Source organism: Eleutherodactylus coqui, chromosome 8 (genome assembly GCF_035609145.1).
Source record: "Eleutherodactylus coqui strain aEleCoq1 chromosome 8, aEleCoq1.hap1, whole genome shotgun sequence".
Taxonomy (NCBI): Eukaryota; Metazoa; Chordata; class Amphibia; order Anura; family Eleutherodactylidae; genus Eleutherodactylus; species Eleutherodactylus coqui.
Genome location: NC_089844.1, coordinates 198,363,172 through 198,381,308, shown reverse-complemented (window position 1 = coordinate 198,381,308; position 18,137 = coordinate 198,363,172). Strand labels below are relative to the sequence as shown.

Here is an 18,137-nt window from a genome sequence, read left to right as displayed (position 1 = left end):
AGCGCCCCCTCCGGCCGGTCTCCGTCTCGCGTTTCACGCAACTTCAGGTCCGCAGTACACGGGGCGTCTTGAAACCGCCATTATGGGTTTGGTCGAGGGTGACTTGAAACCACCGTTAACCCCCCGACTCCCCTTCCCTATAAACCAGCCGTTACTATCAGCCGCGACCGTTAACGGGAGAGGCAATAACGCCACACAACGCTGAGGCGGAAATAACACGGACGGCGCCGGTTTTTCTCGCTGCTCTCCAATGACTACTATAAAGCGCGGTTGCTAAGCTCCTGCTGTCGCCGTAGCTGGCGTCCCTGGGGGTCTGCTCCCTCTCCAGTGCTGTCTAACACCCCGGGGACCGGCAGCCGTGCACGAGCGCGAGGAGGAGGAATGTGTCGCACCTACGAGGGCTGGTCGGGCCCGGGGGGGGCCTTGAAACCTCCCCAGAAATTCTCACCAGCCGTTTGAACCTTTCAGTCACTCCGGGGCAGCCTTGAAACAGAAGCGGCTCTTACTCGATAACTGGCTTCATGTAAACTGGCCGCGAGCCAGAGCGTTTACTGGCGGCTGAATGACGGGCGCGCCGACCAATCAGCGCGTTACTACGGCGGGCGCGTCACAGGGGGCGGGTCCCCGCGCACAATGCTTGTTTCACTTGAGCTTCGTCTCCTCAGGGCGCCGCGGCTGCGGAGGATGGCGGCTGGTGGACGGGTGCTGGACGGCCGTGTGACCCCCGGGCGGCCCGCTCCTGCAGTCCCCGAGGAATGACGGACGTGTGAGGGGAGAAGCAGAGGCCGTTGTGTGAGGTAACAGCTGCTCCGTGCGGAGAGGGAGGAGGAGGCGTCACAGGACGCGCAGCCATCTTACTGCTGGAGGACGGCGGGCTGCGGGGCCGTGGCGGTGCGGGTGCAGAGGGGGCTACGCTGCTCCTCACGCACACCCCCCTAGCCCCCCCCCCCCGTTTTTTTTTCTCACCCAGGTATTCGGTGTTTTGTATTGCCCCGGTCACGTGGTGTTTTTTCTGGTGTTTTCCTGCCCTCCTGCGCGGGGCGCTGTGTCGCTGCGTTGTCTGATCCTCACGCGGGGGACGCAGTCAGCGCTTTACAACATCCGCAAGGGAAAAATTGCTGTGATTTTCGTCTCCGCCCGCCGCACTTCGCCCGTGGTCAGCCTATCGTAATAGGGTGGTTGTGGAAAATCGTGCCGCTTCCTGCGGCGCCGCAAAAAATAGGCGCTGCAGCGTCCGCTGTCCGTCACCGCAGGAGGGGGGAGACCCCGAGGGACGCACAAGTGTAATGGGGGCATTCTGCGTTTGCCAAGAATTGGCGCAGCAGTGGAATGGAGCGCGGAGTATCCTCTGTCATGACGGGGGAGCGCGGCAGGTGAATCCGTCCGGCGCGGCTCGCTGTCACCCAGAGATCACCGCTGGCGCTCCGTCACGTCTTCAGGACCGCGAAGCGTCAGCGTTATTCTATCAGTTCCACAAATGTGTTGGAAGCAAATCTGTAAACAGTGACTGCCCCCCCCCCGCGGGAAAACCTACATCCTGCGCAGATGTCTGCGGCGAATGCGCTATTAATTGTCCTCTTATTGCCGAAGATGAACAGAGATGCAGGACGAGTACGCCGTCCGCACGTGATCCGCGCTAAAATGGAGCATGCTGCGCTGTGATTCCCACGCGGACCGTACGCAAATCACTTAAAAATACCATCCGCGGCCGTTTAACCTGAGGGCAGGGTTATATCAGGCGTGCGGGAGACCCGCGCCAAATAATAAACCTATTCTCACTGCGGACTTGGGGCCTCAGTGACCGGACTGGTCTGTGCGGCAACTCGGAGACATGGGGCATTGGAGAGGGCCTCACTCTGGGGGACATATAATGTGCTGGAGATGTTACTGGCCGCACTCTGGGGGACATATAATGTGGTAGAAATGTTACTGGCTGCACTCTGGGGGACATATAATCTGCTGGAGAGGTTACTGGCCGCACTCTGGGGGGCATATAATGTGGTGGAGATGTTACTTGCCGCACTCTGGGGACATATAATGTGTTGGAGATGTTACTGGCTGCACTCTGGGGGACATATAATGTGGTAGAGATGTTACTGGCTGCACTCTGGGGGACATATAATGTGGTAGAAATGTTACTGGCTGCACTCTGGGGGACATATAATGTGGTAGAAATGTTACTGGCTGCAGTCTGGGGGACATATAATCTGCTGGAGATGTTACTGGCTGCACTCTGGGGGACATATAATCTGCTGGAGAGGTTACTGGCCGCACTCTGGGGGACATATAATGTGGTAGAAATGTTACTGGCTGCACTCTGGGGGACATATAATCTGCTGGAGAGGTTACTGGCCGCACTCTGGGGGGCATATAATGTGGTGGAGATGTTACTTGCCGCACTCTGGGGACATATAATGTGTTGGAGATGTTACTGGCTGCACTCTGGGGACATATAATGTGGTAGAGATGTTACTGGCTGCAGTCTGGGGGACATATAATGTGGTGGAGATGTTACTTGCCGCACTCTGGGGACATATAATGTGTTGGAGATGTTACTGGCTGCACTCTGGGGACATATAATGTGGTAGAGATGTTACTGGCTGCACTCTGGGGGACATATAATGTGGTAGAAATGTTACTGGCTGCAGTCTGGGGGACATATAATCTGCTGGAGATGTTACTGGCTGCACTCTGGGGGACATATAATCTGCTGGAGATGTTACTGGCCGCACTCTGGGGGACATAGAATGTGCTGGAGATGTTACTGGCTGCACTCTGGGGGACATAGAATGTATTATAGATGTTACTGCCCGCACTCTGGGGGACATAAAATGTGTTGGAGCTGTTACTGGCTGCACTCCGGGGGACATATAATGTGGTGGAGATGTTACTGGCCACACTCTGGGGGACATAGAATGTGCTGGAGATGTTACTGGCTGCACTCTGGAGGACATATAATGTGGTGGAGATGTTACTGGCCGCACTCTGGGGGACATATAATGTGTTGGAGATGTTACTGTAGGCTGCACTCTGGGGGACATATAATGTGTTGAAGATGTTACTGTAGGCTGCACTCTGGAGGACATATAATGTGTTGGAGATGTTACTGTAGGCTGCACTCTGGAGAACATATAATGTGTTGAAGATGTTACTGTAGGCTGCACTCTGGGGGACATATAATGTGTTGGAGATGTTACTGGCTGCACTCTGGGGGACATATAATGTGGTGGAGATGTTACTGGCTGCACTCTGGGGGACATATAATGTGGTGGAGATGTTACTGGCTGCACTCTGGGGGACATATAATGTGGTGGAGATGTTACTGGCTGCACTCTGGAGGACATATAATGTGTTGAAGATGTTACTGTAGGCTGCACTCTGGGGGACATATAATGTGTTGAAGATGTTACTGTAGGCTGCACTCTGGGGGACACATAATGTGTTGGAGATGTTACTGTAGGCTGCACTCTGGGGGACATATAATGTGTTGAAGATGTTACTGTAGGCTGCACTCTGGAGGACATATAATGTGTTGGAGATGTTACTGGCTGCACTCTGGGGGACATATAATGTGTAGGAGATGTTACTGTAGGCTGCACTCTGGGGGACATATAATGTGTTGAAGATGTTACTGTAGGCTGCACTCTGGGGGACACATAATGTGTTGGAGATGTTACTGTAGGCTGCACTCTGGGGGACATATAATGTGTTGAAGATGTTACTGTAGGCTGCACTCTGGAGGACATATAATGTGGTGGAGATGTTACTGGCTGCACTCTGGAGAACATATAATGTGGTAGAGATGTTACTGGCTGCACTCTGGGGGACATATAATGTGGTGGAGATGTTACTGGCTGCACTCTGGAGGACATATAATGTGTTGAAGATGTTACTGTAGGCTGCACTCTGGGGGACATATAATGTGTTGAAGATGTTACTGTAGGCTGCACTCTGGGGGACATATAATGTGTTGAAGATGTTACTGTAGGCTGCACTCTGGGGGACATATAATGTGTTGGAGATGTTACTGGCTGCACTCTGGGGGACATATAATGTGGTGGAGATGTTACTGGCTGCACTCTGGAGGACATATAATGTGGTGGAGATGTTACTGGCTGCACTCTGGAGGACATATAATGTGTTGAAGATGTTACTGTAGGCTGCACTCTGGGGGACATATAATGTGTTGAAGATGTTACTGTAGGCTGCACTCTGGGGGACATATAATGTGTTGAAGATGTTACTGTAGGCTGCACTCTGGGGGACATATAATGTGGTGGAGATGTTACTGGCTGCACTCTGGAGGACATATAATGTGGTGGAGATGTTACTGGCTGCACTCTGGAGGACATATAATGTGTTGGAGATGTTACTGGCCGCACTCTGGAGGACATATAATGTGTTGGAGATGTTACTGGCCGCACTCTGGGGACATATAATGTATTATAGAGGTTACTGGCTGCACTCTGGAGGACATATAATGTGGTGGAGATGTTACTGGCTGCACTCTGGAGGACCTATAAAGCGCTGCGGAATAAGTTGACGCTATACAAATAAAGATTATTATTATTATTATTATTATTACCTATAATGTGTTGGAGATGTTACTGGCCGCACTCTGGAGGACATATAATGTGTTGGAGATGTTACTGGCCGCACTCTGGGGACATATAATGTATTATAGAGGTTACTGGCTGCACTCTGGAGGACATATAATGTGGTGATGTTACTGGCCGCAATCTGGGGGACATATAATGTATTATAGATGTTACTGCCCGCACTCTGGGAGACATAAAATGTGTTGGAGATGTTACTGCCCGCACTCTGGGGGACATAAAATGTGTTGGAGATGTTACTGCCCGCACTCTGGGGGACATATGATGTGCTGCAGATGTTACTGCCCGCACTCTGGGGGACATATGATGTGCTGCAGATGTTACTGGCTGCACTCTGGGGGACATATGATGTGCTGGAGATGTTACTGGCTGCACTCTGGGGGACATATGATGTGCTGGAGATGTTACTGGCTGCACTCTGGGGGACATATAATGTGTTGGAGATGTTACTTGCCGCACTCTGGTTGACATATAATGTGTTGGAGATGTTACTTGCCGCACTCTGGTTGACATATAATGTGGTGGAGAGGTTACTGGCCGCACTCTGGGGGACATATAATGTGGTGGAGATGTTACTTGGCGCACTCTGGTTGACATATAATGTGGTGGAGATGTTACTGGCCGCACTCTGGGGACATATAATGTGTTGGAGATGTTACTGGCCGTACTCTGGGGGACATATAATGTATTATAGAGGTTACTGGCTGCACTCTGGAGGACATATAATGTGGTGATGTTACTGGCCGCAAACTGGGGGACATATAATGTATTATAGATGTTACTGGCTGCACTCTGGGGGACATATGATGTGCTGCAGATGTTACTGGCTGCACTCTGGGGGACATATGATGTCCTGCAGATGTTACTGGCTGCACTCTGGGGGACATATGATGTGCTGCAGATGTTACTGGCTGCACTCTGGGGGACATATGATGTGCTGGAGATGTTACTGGCTGCACTCTGGAGGACATATAATGTGGTGATGTTACTGGCTGCACTCCGGGGGGCATATAATGTGGTGATGTTACTGGCTGCACTCTGGGGGACATATAATGTGGTGATGTTACTGGCTGCACTCCGGGGGGCATATAATGTGGTGATGTTACTGGCAGCACTCTGGGGGGCATATAATGTGGTGATGTTACTGGCAGCACTCTGGGGGGACATATAATGTGGTGGAGATGCTACTGGTCACACTCTGGGGGACATATAATGTGTTTTAGATGTTACTGGCTGCACTCTGGGGGACACATAATGTGTTGGAGATGTTACTGGCCGCATCCTGGGGGACATATAATGTGGTGGAGATGTTATTGACTGCACTCTGGGGGACATATAATGTGGTGGAGAAGTTACTGGCTGCAGTCTGGGGGACATAGAATGTGGTGAAGTTACTTGCCGCACTCTGGAGGACATATAATGTGTTGGAGATGTTACTTGCCGCACTCTGGGGGACATATAATGTGGTGGAGATGTTACTGGCTGCACTCTGGGGGACATATAATGTGGTGGAGATGTTACTGGCTGCACTCTGGGGGACATATAATGTGGTGGAGATGTTACTGGCTGCACTCTGGGGGACATATAATGTGGTGGAGATGTTACTGGCTGCACTCTGGGGGACATATAATGTGGTGGAGATGTTACTGGCCGCACTCTGGGGACATATAATGTGGTGGAGAAGTTACTGGCTACAGTATGAAGGACATATAATGTGGCGATGTTACTGCCCGCACTCTGGGGGACATATAATATGTTGGAGATGTTACTGGCCGCACTCTGGGGACATATAATGTGTTGGAGATGTTACTGGCTGCACTACGGGGGACATATAATGTGGTGGCGATGTTACTGGCTGCACTCTGGGGACATATAATGTATTATAGATGTTACTGGATACACTCTGGAGGACATATAAAGTGGTTGGAGATGTTACTGGCTGCACTCTGGGGACATATAATGTGGTGATGTTACAGCCTGCACTCTGGAGGACATATAATGTGGTGGAGATGTTACTGGCCGCACTCTGGGGGGACATATAATGTGGTGGAGATGTTACAGCCTGCACTCTGGAGGACATATAATGTATTATAGATGTTACTGGCTGCACTATGGAGGACATATAATGTATTATAGATGTTAGTGGCTGCACTCCGGAGGACATATAATGTGTTGGAGATGTTACTGGCCGCACTCCGTGGGACATATAATGTGTTGGAGGTGTTACTGGCTTTACTCTGGGGGGGACATATAATGTGTTATACAGGTTACTGGCTGCACTCTGGAGGACATAGTGTGTTGGAGATGTTACTGGCCGCACTCTGGGGGGACATATAATGTATTATAGATGTTACTGGCCGCACTCTGGGGACATATCATGTATTATAGAGGTTACTGGCCGCACTCTGGGGGACATATAATGTGGTGGAGATGTTATTAGCTGCACTCTGGGGGACATATAATGTGGTGGAGATGTTACTGGCCGCACTCTGGGGGACATATAATGTGGTGGAGATGTTACTGGCTGCACTCGGGGGACATATAATGTGGTGGAGATGTTCCTGGCTGCACTCTGGGGGACAAAGAATGTGTTGGAGATGTTACAGCCTGCACTCCGAGGGGCATATAATGTGGTGGAGATGTTACTGGGCCGCACTCTGGGGGACATATAATGTGCTGATGTTACTGGGCCGCACTCTGGGGGACATATAATGTGGTGGAGATGTTACTGGCTGCACTCCGGGGGGCATATAATGTGGTGATGTTACTGGCCGCACTCTGGGGGGACATATAATGTATTATAGATGTTACTGGCCGCACTCTGGGGACATATCATGTATTATAGAGGTTACTGGCCGCACTCTGGGAGACATATAATGTGGTGGAGATGTTACTGGCCGCACTCTGGGGGACATATAATGTGGTGGAGATATTACTGGCTGCACTCGGGGGACATATAATGTGGTGGAGATGTTCCTGGCTGCACTCTGGGGGACATATAATGTGGTGGAGATGTTACTGGCTGCACTCTGGGGGACATATAATGTGGTGGAGATGTTACTGGCCGCACTCTGGGGGACATATAATGTGGTGGAGATGTTACTGGCTGCACTCGGGGGACATATAATGTGTTGGAGATGTTACAGCCTGCACTCCGAGGGGCATATAATGTGGTGGAGATGTTACTGGGCCGCACTCTGGGGGACATATAATGTGGTGGAGATGTTACTGGGCCGCACTCTGGGGGACATATAATGTGCTGATGTTACTGGGCCGCACTCTGGGGGACATATAATGTGGTGGAGATGTTACTGGCTGCACTCCGGGGGGCATATAATGTGGTGATGTTACTGGCAGCACTCTGGGGGGACATATAATGTGGTGGAGATGCTACTGGTCACACTCTGGGGGACATATAATGTGTTTTAGATGTTACTGGCTGCACTCTGGGGGGACATATAATGTGCTGGAGAAGTTATTGGTTGCATCCTGGGGGACACATAATGTGGTGGAGATGTTATTGACTGCACTCTGGGGGACATATAATGTGGTGGAAAGGTTACTGGCTGCAGTCTGGGGGACATAGAATGTGGTGGAGAGGTTACTGGCTGCACTCTGGGGGACATATGTGCTGGAGATGTTACTGGATGCACTCTGGGGGACATATGATGTGCTGGAGATGTTACTGGATGCACTCTGAGGGACATATGATGTGCTGGAGATGTTACTGGCTGCACTCTAGGGGACATATAATGTGGTGATGTTACTGGCTGCACTCTGGGGGACATATAATGTGTTGGAGATGTTACTTGCCGCACTCTGGGGACATACAATGTGGTGGAGATGTTACTGGCTGCACTCTGGGGGTCATATAATGTGTTGGAGATGTTACTGGCTGCACTCTAGGGGACATATAATGTGGTGGAGATGTTACTGGCTGCACTCTGGGGGTCATATAATGTGTTGGAGATGTTACTGGCTGCACTCTGGGGGACATATGATGTGCTGGAGATGTTACTGGCCGCACTCTGGGGACATATAATGTGTTGGAGATGTTACTGGCCGCACTCTGGGGGACATATAATGTGTTGAAGATGTTACTGGCCGCACTCTGGGGACATATAATGTGGTGATGTTCCTGGCCGCACTCTGGGGGACATATAATGTGGTGATGTTACTGGCTGTACTCTGGAGGACATATAATGTATTATAGATGTTACTGGATACACTCTGGAGGACATATAATGTGGTGGAGATGTTACTGGCCGCACTCCGCGGGACATATAATGTGTTGGAGATGTTACTGGCTGCACTCTGGGGACCTATAATGTGGTGGAGATGTTACTGGCTGCACTCTGCGGGGCATATAATGTGGTGGAGATGTTACAGCCTGCACTTTGGAGGACATATAATGTATTATAGAGGTTACTGGCTGCACTCTGGAGGACATATAATGTATTGGAGATGTTACTGGCCGCGCTCTGGGGGCACATATAATGTATTATAGATGTTACTGGCCGCACTCTGGGGGACATATAATGTGGTGGAGATGTTACTGGCTGCACTCCGGGGGGCATATAATGTGGTGATGATACTGGCCTCACTCTGGGGGGGACATATAATGTCGTGGAGATGCTACTGGTCACACTCTGGGGGACATATGTGTTTTAGATGTTACTGGCCGCACTCTGGGGGACATATAATGTGTTGAAGATGTAACTGGCCGCACTCTGGGGACATGTAATGTGGTGATGTTACTGGCCGCAATCTGGGGAACATATAATGTATTATAGATGTTACTGCCCGCGCTCTGGGGGACATATGATGTGCTGCAGATGTTACTGGCTGCACTGTGAGGGACATATGATGTGCTGGAGATGTTATTGGCTGCACTCTGGGGGACATATAATGTGTTGGAGATGTTACTTACCGCACTCTGGGGACATATAATGTGTTGGAGATGTTACTTGCCGCACTCTGGGGACATATAATGTGGTGGAGATGTTACTGGCTGCACCCTGGGGGACATATAATGTGGTGGCGATGTTACTGGCTGCACTCTGGGGGACATATATTGTGGTGGCGATGTTACTGGCTGCACTCTGGGGGACATATAATGTGGTGGAGATGTTACTTGCTGCACTCTGGGGATATATAATGTGTTGGAGACGTTACTGGCCGCACTCTGGGGGACATATAATGTGGTGATGTTACTGGCTGTACTCTGGAGGACATATAATGTATTATAGATGTTACTGAATACACTCTGGAGGACATATAATGTGGTGGAGATGTTACTGGCCGCACTCCGCGGGACATATAATGTGTTGGAGATGTTACTGGCTGCACTCTGGGGACCTATAATGTGGTGGAGATGTTACTGGCTGCACTCCGCGGGGCATATAATGTGGTGGAGATGTTACAGCCTGCACTCTGGAGGACATATAATGTATTATAGAGGTTACTGGCTGCACTCTGGAGGACATATAATGTATTGGAGATGTTACTGGCCGCGCTCTGGGGGCACATATAATGTATTATAGATGTTACTGGCCGTGCTCTGGGGGCACATATAATGTATTATTGATGTTACTGGCTGCACTCTGGGGGACATATAATGTGGTGGAGATGTTACTGGCTGCACTCCGGGGGGCATATAATGTGGTGATGATACTGGCCTCACTCTGGGGGGGACATATAATGTCGTGGAGATGCTACTGGTCACACTCTGGGGGACATATGTGTTTTAGATGTTACTGGCTGCACTCTGGGGGACATATAATGTGGTGGAGATGTTACTGACTGTACTCTGGAGGACATATAATGTATTATAGATGTTACTGGCTGCACTCTGGGGGGACATATAATGTGCTGGAGAAGTTATTGGTTGCATCCTGGGGAACACAATGTGTTGGAGATGTTACTGGCCGCATCCTGGGGGACATATAATGTGGTGGAGATGTTATTGACTGCACTCCGGGGGACATAGAATGTGGTGGAGAGGTTACTGGCTGCACTCTGGGGGACATATAATGTGGTAGAGAAGTTACTGGCTGCAGTCTGGGGGACATAGAATGTGGTGGAGAGGTTACTGGCTGCACTCTGGGGGACATATGATGTGCTGGAGATGTTACTAGCTGCACTCTGGGGGACATATGATGTGCTGGAGATTTTACTGGCTGCACTCTGTGGGTCATATAATGTGGTGGAGATGTTACTTGCCGCACTCTGGAGGACATAGAATGTGGTGGAGATGTTACTGGCTGCACTCGGGAGGACATAGAATTTGGTGGAGATGTTACTGGCTGCACTCGGGAGGACATAGAATGTGGTGGAGATGTTACTGGCCGCACTCTGGGGGACATATAATGTGGTGGAGATGTTACTTGCCGCTCTCTGGGGACTTATAATGTGTTGGAGATGTTACTTGCCGCTCTCTGGGGACTTATAATGTGTTGGAGATGTTACTTGCCGCACTCTGGTTGACATATAATGTGGAGAGGTTACTGGCCGCACTTGGGACATATAATGTATTATAGAGGTTACTGGTTGCAGTCTGGAGGACATATGATGTGGTGATGTTACTGGCCGCGCTCTGGTTGACATATAATGTGTTGGCGATGTTACTGGCCGCACTCTGGGGGACATATAATGTGTTGGAGATGTTACTGGCTGCACTCTGGGGGACATAGAATGTGTTGGAGATGATACTGGCTGCACTCTGGGGGACATAGAATGTGTTGGAGATGATACTGGCTGCACTCTGGGGGACATATAATGTGGTGGAGATGTTACTGGCCGCACTCTGGGGACATATAATGTGTTGGAGATGTTACTGGCTACGCTCTGGGGGGACATATAATGTGGTGGAGATGTTACTTGCTGCGCTCCGGGGGACATATGTGTTCGAGATGTTACTGGCTGCACTCTTTGGGGACCTATATTGTGGTTGAGATGTTACAGCCTGCACTCTGGGGACATAGAATGTGGTCGAGATGTTACTGGCTGCACTCTTGGGAACATATAATGTATTATAGATGTTACTGGATGCACTCCGGGGGACATATAATGTGTTGGAGATGTTACTGGCCGCACTCCGCGGGACATATAATGTGTTCGAGATGTTACTGGCTTTACTCTGGGGGGACATATAATGTATTAGAGGTTAATGGCCGCACTCTGGGGGACATATGTGGTGGAGATGTTACTGGCCGCACTCTGGGGGACATATGTGGTGGAGATGTTACTGGCCGCGCTCTGGGGGACATATGTGGTGGAGATGTTAATGGCTGCACTCTGGGGGACATAAAATGTGGTGGAGATGTTACAGCCTGCACTCTGGGGGGGGGGGGGGAATATAATGTGGTGAAGATGTTACTGGGCTGCACTCTGGAGGATATATAATGTGGTGGAGATGCTACTGGTCGCACTCTGGGGGACATAGCATGTGTTTTAGATGTTACTGGCTGCACTCTGGGGGACATATAATGTGGTGGAGAGGTTACTGGCCGCACTCTGGGGACATATAATGTATTATAGAGGTTACTGGCTGCACTCTGGGGGGACATATAATGTATTAGAGGTTACTGGCTGCACTCTGGGGGGACATATAATGTATTATAGAGGTTACTGGCTGCACTCTGGGGGGACATAAAATGTATTATAGAGGTTACTGGCTGCACTCTGGGGGGACATATAATGTGTTGGAGATGTCACTGGCTGCACTCTGGGGACATATAATATATTATAGAGGTTACTGGCTGCACACTCTGGGGGACATATAATGTGTTGGAGATGTTACTGGCTGCGCTCTGGGGGACAAATGTGCTGGAGATGCTACTGGCCGCACTGTTGGCGACATATAATGTGCTGGAGATGTTACTGGTCGCACTCTGGGGAACCTATAATGTGGTGGAGATGTTACTGGCTGCACTCTGGGGGACATATAATGTGGTGGAGAGGTTACTGGTCGCACTCTGGGGGACATATAATGTGGTGATGTTACTGGCTGCACTCTGGGGGGGACATATAATGTGGTGGAGATGTTGTTAGCTGCACTCTGAGGGACATATAATGTGGTGGAGAGGTTACTGGCCGCACTCTGGGGGACATATAATGTGGTGGAAATGTTACTGGCCGCACTCTGGGGGACATATAATGTGGTGGAAATGTTACTGGCTGCACTCTGGGGGACATATAATGTGGTGGAGGGGTCACTGGCTGCCCTCTGGGGACATATAATATATTATAGAGGTTACTGGCCGCACTCTGGGGGACATATAATGTGGTGATGTTACTGGCCGCACTCTGGGGGACATATAATGTGGTGGAGATGTTACTGGCCGCACTCTGCGGGACATATAATGTGGTGGAGAGGTTAGTGGCCGCACTCTGGGGGACATATAATGTGGTGGAAATGTTACTGGCCGCACTCTGGGGGACATATAATGTGGTGGAAATGTTACTGGCTGCACTCTGGGGGACATATAATGTGGTGGAGATGTTATTAGCTGCACTCTGGGGGACATATAATGTGGTGGAGAGGTTACTGTCCGCACTCTGGGGGACATATAATGTGGTGGAGATGTTACTGGCCGCACTCTGCGGGACATATAATGTGGTGGAGAGGTTAGTGGCCGCACTCTGGGGGACATATAATGTGGTGGAAATGTTACTGGCCGCACTCTGGGGGACATATAATGTGGTGGAAATGTTACTGGCTGCACTCTGGGGGACATATAATGTGGTGGAGATGTTGTTAGCTGCACTCTGGGGGACATATAATGTGGTGGAGAGGTTACTGTCCGCACTCTGGGGGACATATAATGTGGTGGAAATGTTACTGGCTGCACTCCGCGGGGCATATAATGTGGTGGAGATGTTACTGGCCGCACTCTGGGGGGGACATATAATGTGGTGGAGATGCTACTGGTCGCACTCTGGGGAACATATAATGTGTTGGAGATGTTACTGGCTGCACTCTGGGGGTCATATAATGTGGTGATGTTACTGGCTGCACTCTGGGGGGGACATATAATGTGGTGGAGATGTTATTAGCTGCACTCTGAGGGACATATAATGTGGTGGAGAGGTTACTGGCCGCACTCTGGGGGACATATAATGTGGTGGAAATGTTACTGGCCGCACTCTGGGGGACATATAATGTGGTGGAAATGTTACTGGCTGCACTCTGGGGGACATATAATGTGGTGGAGGGGTCACTGGCTGCCCTCTGGGGACATATAATATATTATAGAGGTTACTGGCCGCACTCTGGGGGACATATAATGTGGTGATGTTACTGGCCGCACTTTGGGGGACATATAATGTGGTGGAGATGTTACTGGCCGCACTCTGCGGGACATATAATGTGGTGGAGATGTTACTGGCTGCACTCTGGGGGACATATAATGTGCTGGAGAAGTTACTGGTTGCATCCTGGGGGACACATAATGTGTCGGAGATGTTACTGGCCGAATCCTGGGGGACATATAATGTGGTGGAGATGTTATTAGCTGCACTCTGGGGGACATATAATGTGGTGGAGAGGTTACTGTCCGCACTCTGGGGGGCATATAATGTGCTGGAGATGTTACTGGCCGCACTCTGGGGGGGACATATAATGTGGTGGAAATGTTACTGGCCGCACTGTTGGGGACATATAATGTGCTGGAGATGTTACTGGTGCACTCTGGGGGACCTATAATGTGCTGGAGAGGTTACTGGCCGCACTCTGGGGGTCACAGTGTGTTGGAGATGTTACCGGCTGTACTCTGGGATACATATAATGTGGTGAAGAGGTTACAGGCTGCGCTCTGGGGGACATATATTGTATTATAGATGTTACTGGCTGCTCTCTAGGGGACATATAATGTGCTGGAGATGTTACTGGCTGCACTCTGGGGGACATATAATGTGTTGGGGGTGTTACTGGCTGCACTCTGGGGGACATATAATGTGTTGGGGGTGTTACTGGCTGCACTCTGGGGGACATATAATGTGTTGGGGGTGTTACTGGCTGCACTCTGGGGGACATATAATGTGTTGGGGATGTTACTGGCTGCACTCTGCGGGACATATAATGTGGCGGAGAGGTTACTGGCTGTACTATGGAGATATATAATGTGGTGAAGAGGTTACTGGCCGCACTCTGGGGGTCACAGTGTGTTGATGTTACCGCCTGTACTCTGGGATACATATAATGTGGTGAAGAGGTTACAGGCTGCGCTCTGGGGGACATATATTGTATTATAGATGTTACTGGCTGCTCTCTGGGGGACATATAATGTGTTGGAGATGTTACTGGCTCCACTCTGGGGGACATATAATGTGTTGGAGATGTTACTGGCTGCACTCTGGGGGACATATAATGTGTTGGGGATGATACTGGCTGCTCTCTGGGGGACATATAATGTGTTGGGGATGATACTGGCTGCTCTCTGGGGGACATATAATGTGTTGGGGATGTTACTGGCTGCACTCTGGGGGACATATAATGTGTTGGGGATGTTACTGGCTGCACTCTGGGGGATATATAATGTGCTGGAGATGTTATTGGTTGCACTCTGGGGGACATATAATGTGGTGGTGATGTTACTGGCTGCACTCTGGGGGACCTATGTGCTGGAGATACCTGCTGCACTGTGGGGGACATATAATGTATTGATGTTATTGGTTGCACTCTGGGGGACATATGTGGTGGAGATGTTACTGGCCGCACTCTGGGGGACATATAATGTGCTGGAGATGTTACTGGCTGCACTCTGGGGGACCTATGTGCTGGAGATACTGGCTGCACTCTGGGGGACGTCATACGTTTGTTTCCTCTGCCAGTGGCGTAGCACGCTGTGTAAATAAAAAAAAAAGTAACGTTATGCATGCAATTGCGTATTTACTTTGTTTTTGTACTCACCCCATTCATTTCAATTGGGGCTTATGCGTGAAATCTGTGCTAAAACGCTGACAGTAGGACATGCTGCGCGCAATTTTGCGTGCATGAAGTCTGCGGCTCAGGAAGGGCCGGTGTGAGCGGCCGCGGCTCAGGAAGGGCCGGTGTGAGCGGCCGCGGCTCAGGAAGGGCCGGTGTGAGCGGCCGCGGCTCAGGAAGGGCCGGTGTGAGCGGCCGCGGCTCAGGAAGGGCCGGTGTGAGCGGCCGCGGCTCAGGAAGGGCCGGTGTGAGCGGCCGCGGCTCAGGAAGGGCCGGTGTGAGCGGCCGCGGCTCAGGAAGGGCCGGTGTGAGCGGCCGCGGCTCAGGAAGGGCCGGTGTGAGCGGCCGCGGCTCAGGAAGGGCCGGTGTGAGCGGCCGCGGCTCAGGAAGGGCCGGTGTGAGCGGCCGCGGCTCAGGAAGGGCCGGTGTGAGCGGCCGCGGCTCAGGAAGGGCCGGTGTGAGCGGCCGCGGCTCAGGAAGGGCCGGTGTGAGCGGCCCCGGCTCAGGAAGGGCCGGTGTGAGCGGCCCCTTCAGACGTGCACTCAGGAAAACACAGTGATTTTGATCGCAACGTTTTGCTGCGATTTTACTTTTTGTTTTTGGATGCAGGTTCTTACCTCTGACAGCGTGTTTTAGCGCCCCCATCATTATGATGGGTGATGAGATGCGCTAAACATGATAAAATAGAGCAGCCATGTCTGCGGGCCCCATTGAAGTCAATAGGAGCGTTATACTGCGATTACCGCGGCGGTCAAAAACGCTGTGGATTAAATACCTACCACATACACAGGAGTCCCGAGGATTGGACAGGAAGTGGGGGTCAGTAGCGTCAGACGTGTAACATTCTCAGTCTTTCAGACACGTCTGTTCATGCATTGTTTGATGCTTGGTGATGTGTGACAACTGACAACCCATCTCCCATCTTCCTTGTAGTGAACACATCAGCCGGTCTGTGGAAACATGTTGAGGGGAATTTTTGACTCCAGTTTTTCTGATGGCTTTTTGTCCTCTGCTATTGTTTAACCCCTTCCTGCCCCTGGTGTATATTTATGCCCTGGATGTGAAGGGGTTCCCCACTGCAGTTCCATCCAGTGGTTGGCGCGGGCTCATCTTCTGTGCGAGAGCCGACTGACTGTTGGCCTCCGGCTGTTAATCCCCTTGCATCCTGCCATCAATGTTGCCAGTTGCCCTTCCATGCTGCCAGTCAGTGGTGCCCCAGGTCTGCCATAGCATAGGAGCGCTATGATAAGCAATAATGTATTGCAATACAGAAGTACTGCAGGGTATTATCCGAGTGATCATAGCATTGCAGGTTCAAGCCGCCCCTTCTCCAGGGGGTGCAAAACAATGTAAACCCCTCCTGTTTGGGTTGTCGTATCTGTAACAACCTGCACCATGAATTGAATGCACTTTTAAGCCCACTTGGCAAATGCTTTAAAAAAGATCCCAAATGATTTTTTGTTCCTTTCACTTCACCCAAAAACATGCAATAAGTGTTTAAAAAGCCATATGTACCCCAAAATGGTACCAATAAAAACTACAGCTTGCTGTGCAAAAACAAGATACAGCCTTCACAAAGTTCTTAATGGGAAAATACTGTTATGGGACTTTGAACGCAGCAATGCAATTTTTTTTCCAAAAAAGGGTTTTTATTGTGGAAAAAGCTAAAAAAATAATATATATATTTTGGTTTTGTCATAATGATACCAACCCATAGGAGAAAAATGCATCGTGTCAATTATACTGTGTGATAATTGCGGTAAAAAAAGGGCAGAATAACTCTCCCTTGGTTTTCAACAACGCTTTCTGTTTTCCAGTCAACCGTAATAGCTGCTGCTAACGCTGTTCCTCAGATCTGGTCGGATGCAGGGCCGCCATGGTAGACCTGCTCCACTACAGCGCCACCTAGCAGCAAGGTTTTTTTTTTTTTTTTTTTTTTACAAATGGCGAGTGCATAGTCTGCAGTGGCCGTTGCCTGAATTTCATCTCATTTGGAGCAGCAGAGCGCCCTCCGGAGGTCTTGGAAATTTAGAACTTTAATTTAGTTAACCCTTCACTTCACAGCAGAAACAGGGCGACGTGCAAAGGCAGCCACCTTTCTATAACTATAGGGAGAATGGACATCCGGTAATATCTGCTTGTCGCTGCACATGGGGGTCCCACTGGCATGCGCTTAGTAACCCAGTCCGACTCTGGCGATGGTGATAAACTTGTCACATCTGTAAATGTTTGGAGCCACTTGTCCGCCCGCAAAACCCTTCCCCCCCCCCCCCCCCCCACCCCCCCCAGCTACTGGAGGGACATGACCATAAAGTTGGCAAAATCTTAAAAAGTCACGTGTTGTAAACGTCTCCAACTTTACTCAAACCCCTCCCCCTCCCTAGAGAGTTTTGAAAAGTGTACGAGGAGGAGGAACATCTGTTCTTTTTTGGCGCAAATCAATAGCAAGTTTGTCCAAACGGATTGGCATCACTAAAGATTCGCAACTTGTGCCAACACTCTGTAATACATGTGCCCGTTGCCTGCTAATGACGCCCACTTGAAAAACAAAAGCAGGATTTACTATTGATACAAATAATGAAGCAGTTGTACCA

The 18,137-nt window shown here is 50.2% G+C and overlaps 1 protein-coding gene across 2 annotated transcripts in view; it reads left to right on the top strand.

Moving 5' to 3' along the window:
* The first annotated feature begins 620 nt into the window (after positions 1-620).
* The window catches only part of TNRC18 (trinucleotide repeat containing 18), a 186,118-nt gene continuing 168,601 nt past the window's right edge, over positions 621-18,137 (top strand). For both annotated transcript variants that reach the window (XM_066577234.1, XM_066577232.1), the window contains exon 1: positions 621-797. The gene's annotated coding sequence lies outside the window, so the exon portion shown is untranslated. The remainder of the gene's footprint in view (positions 798-18,137) is intronic.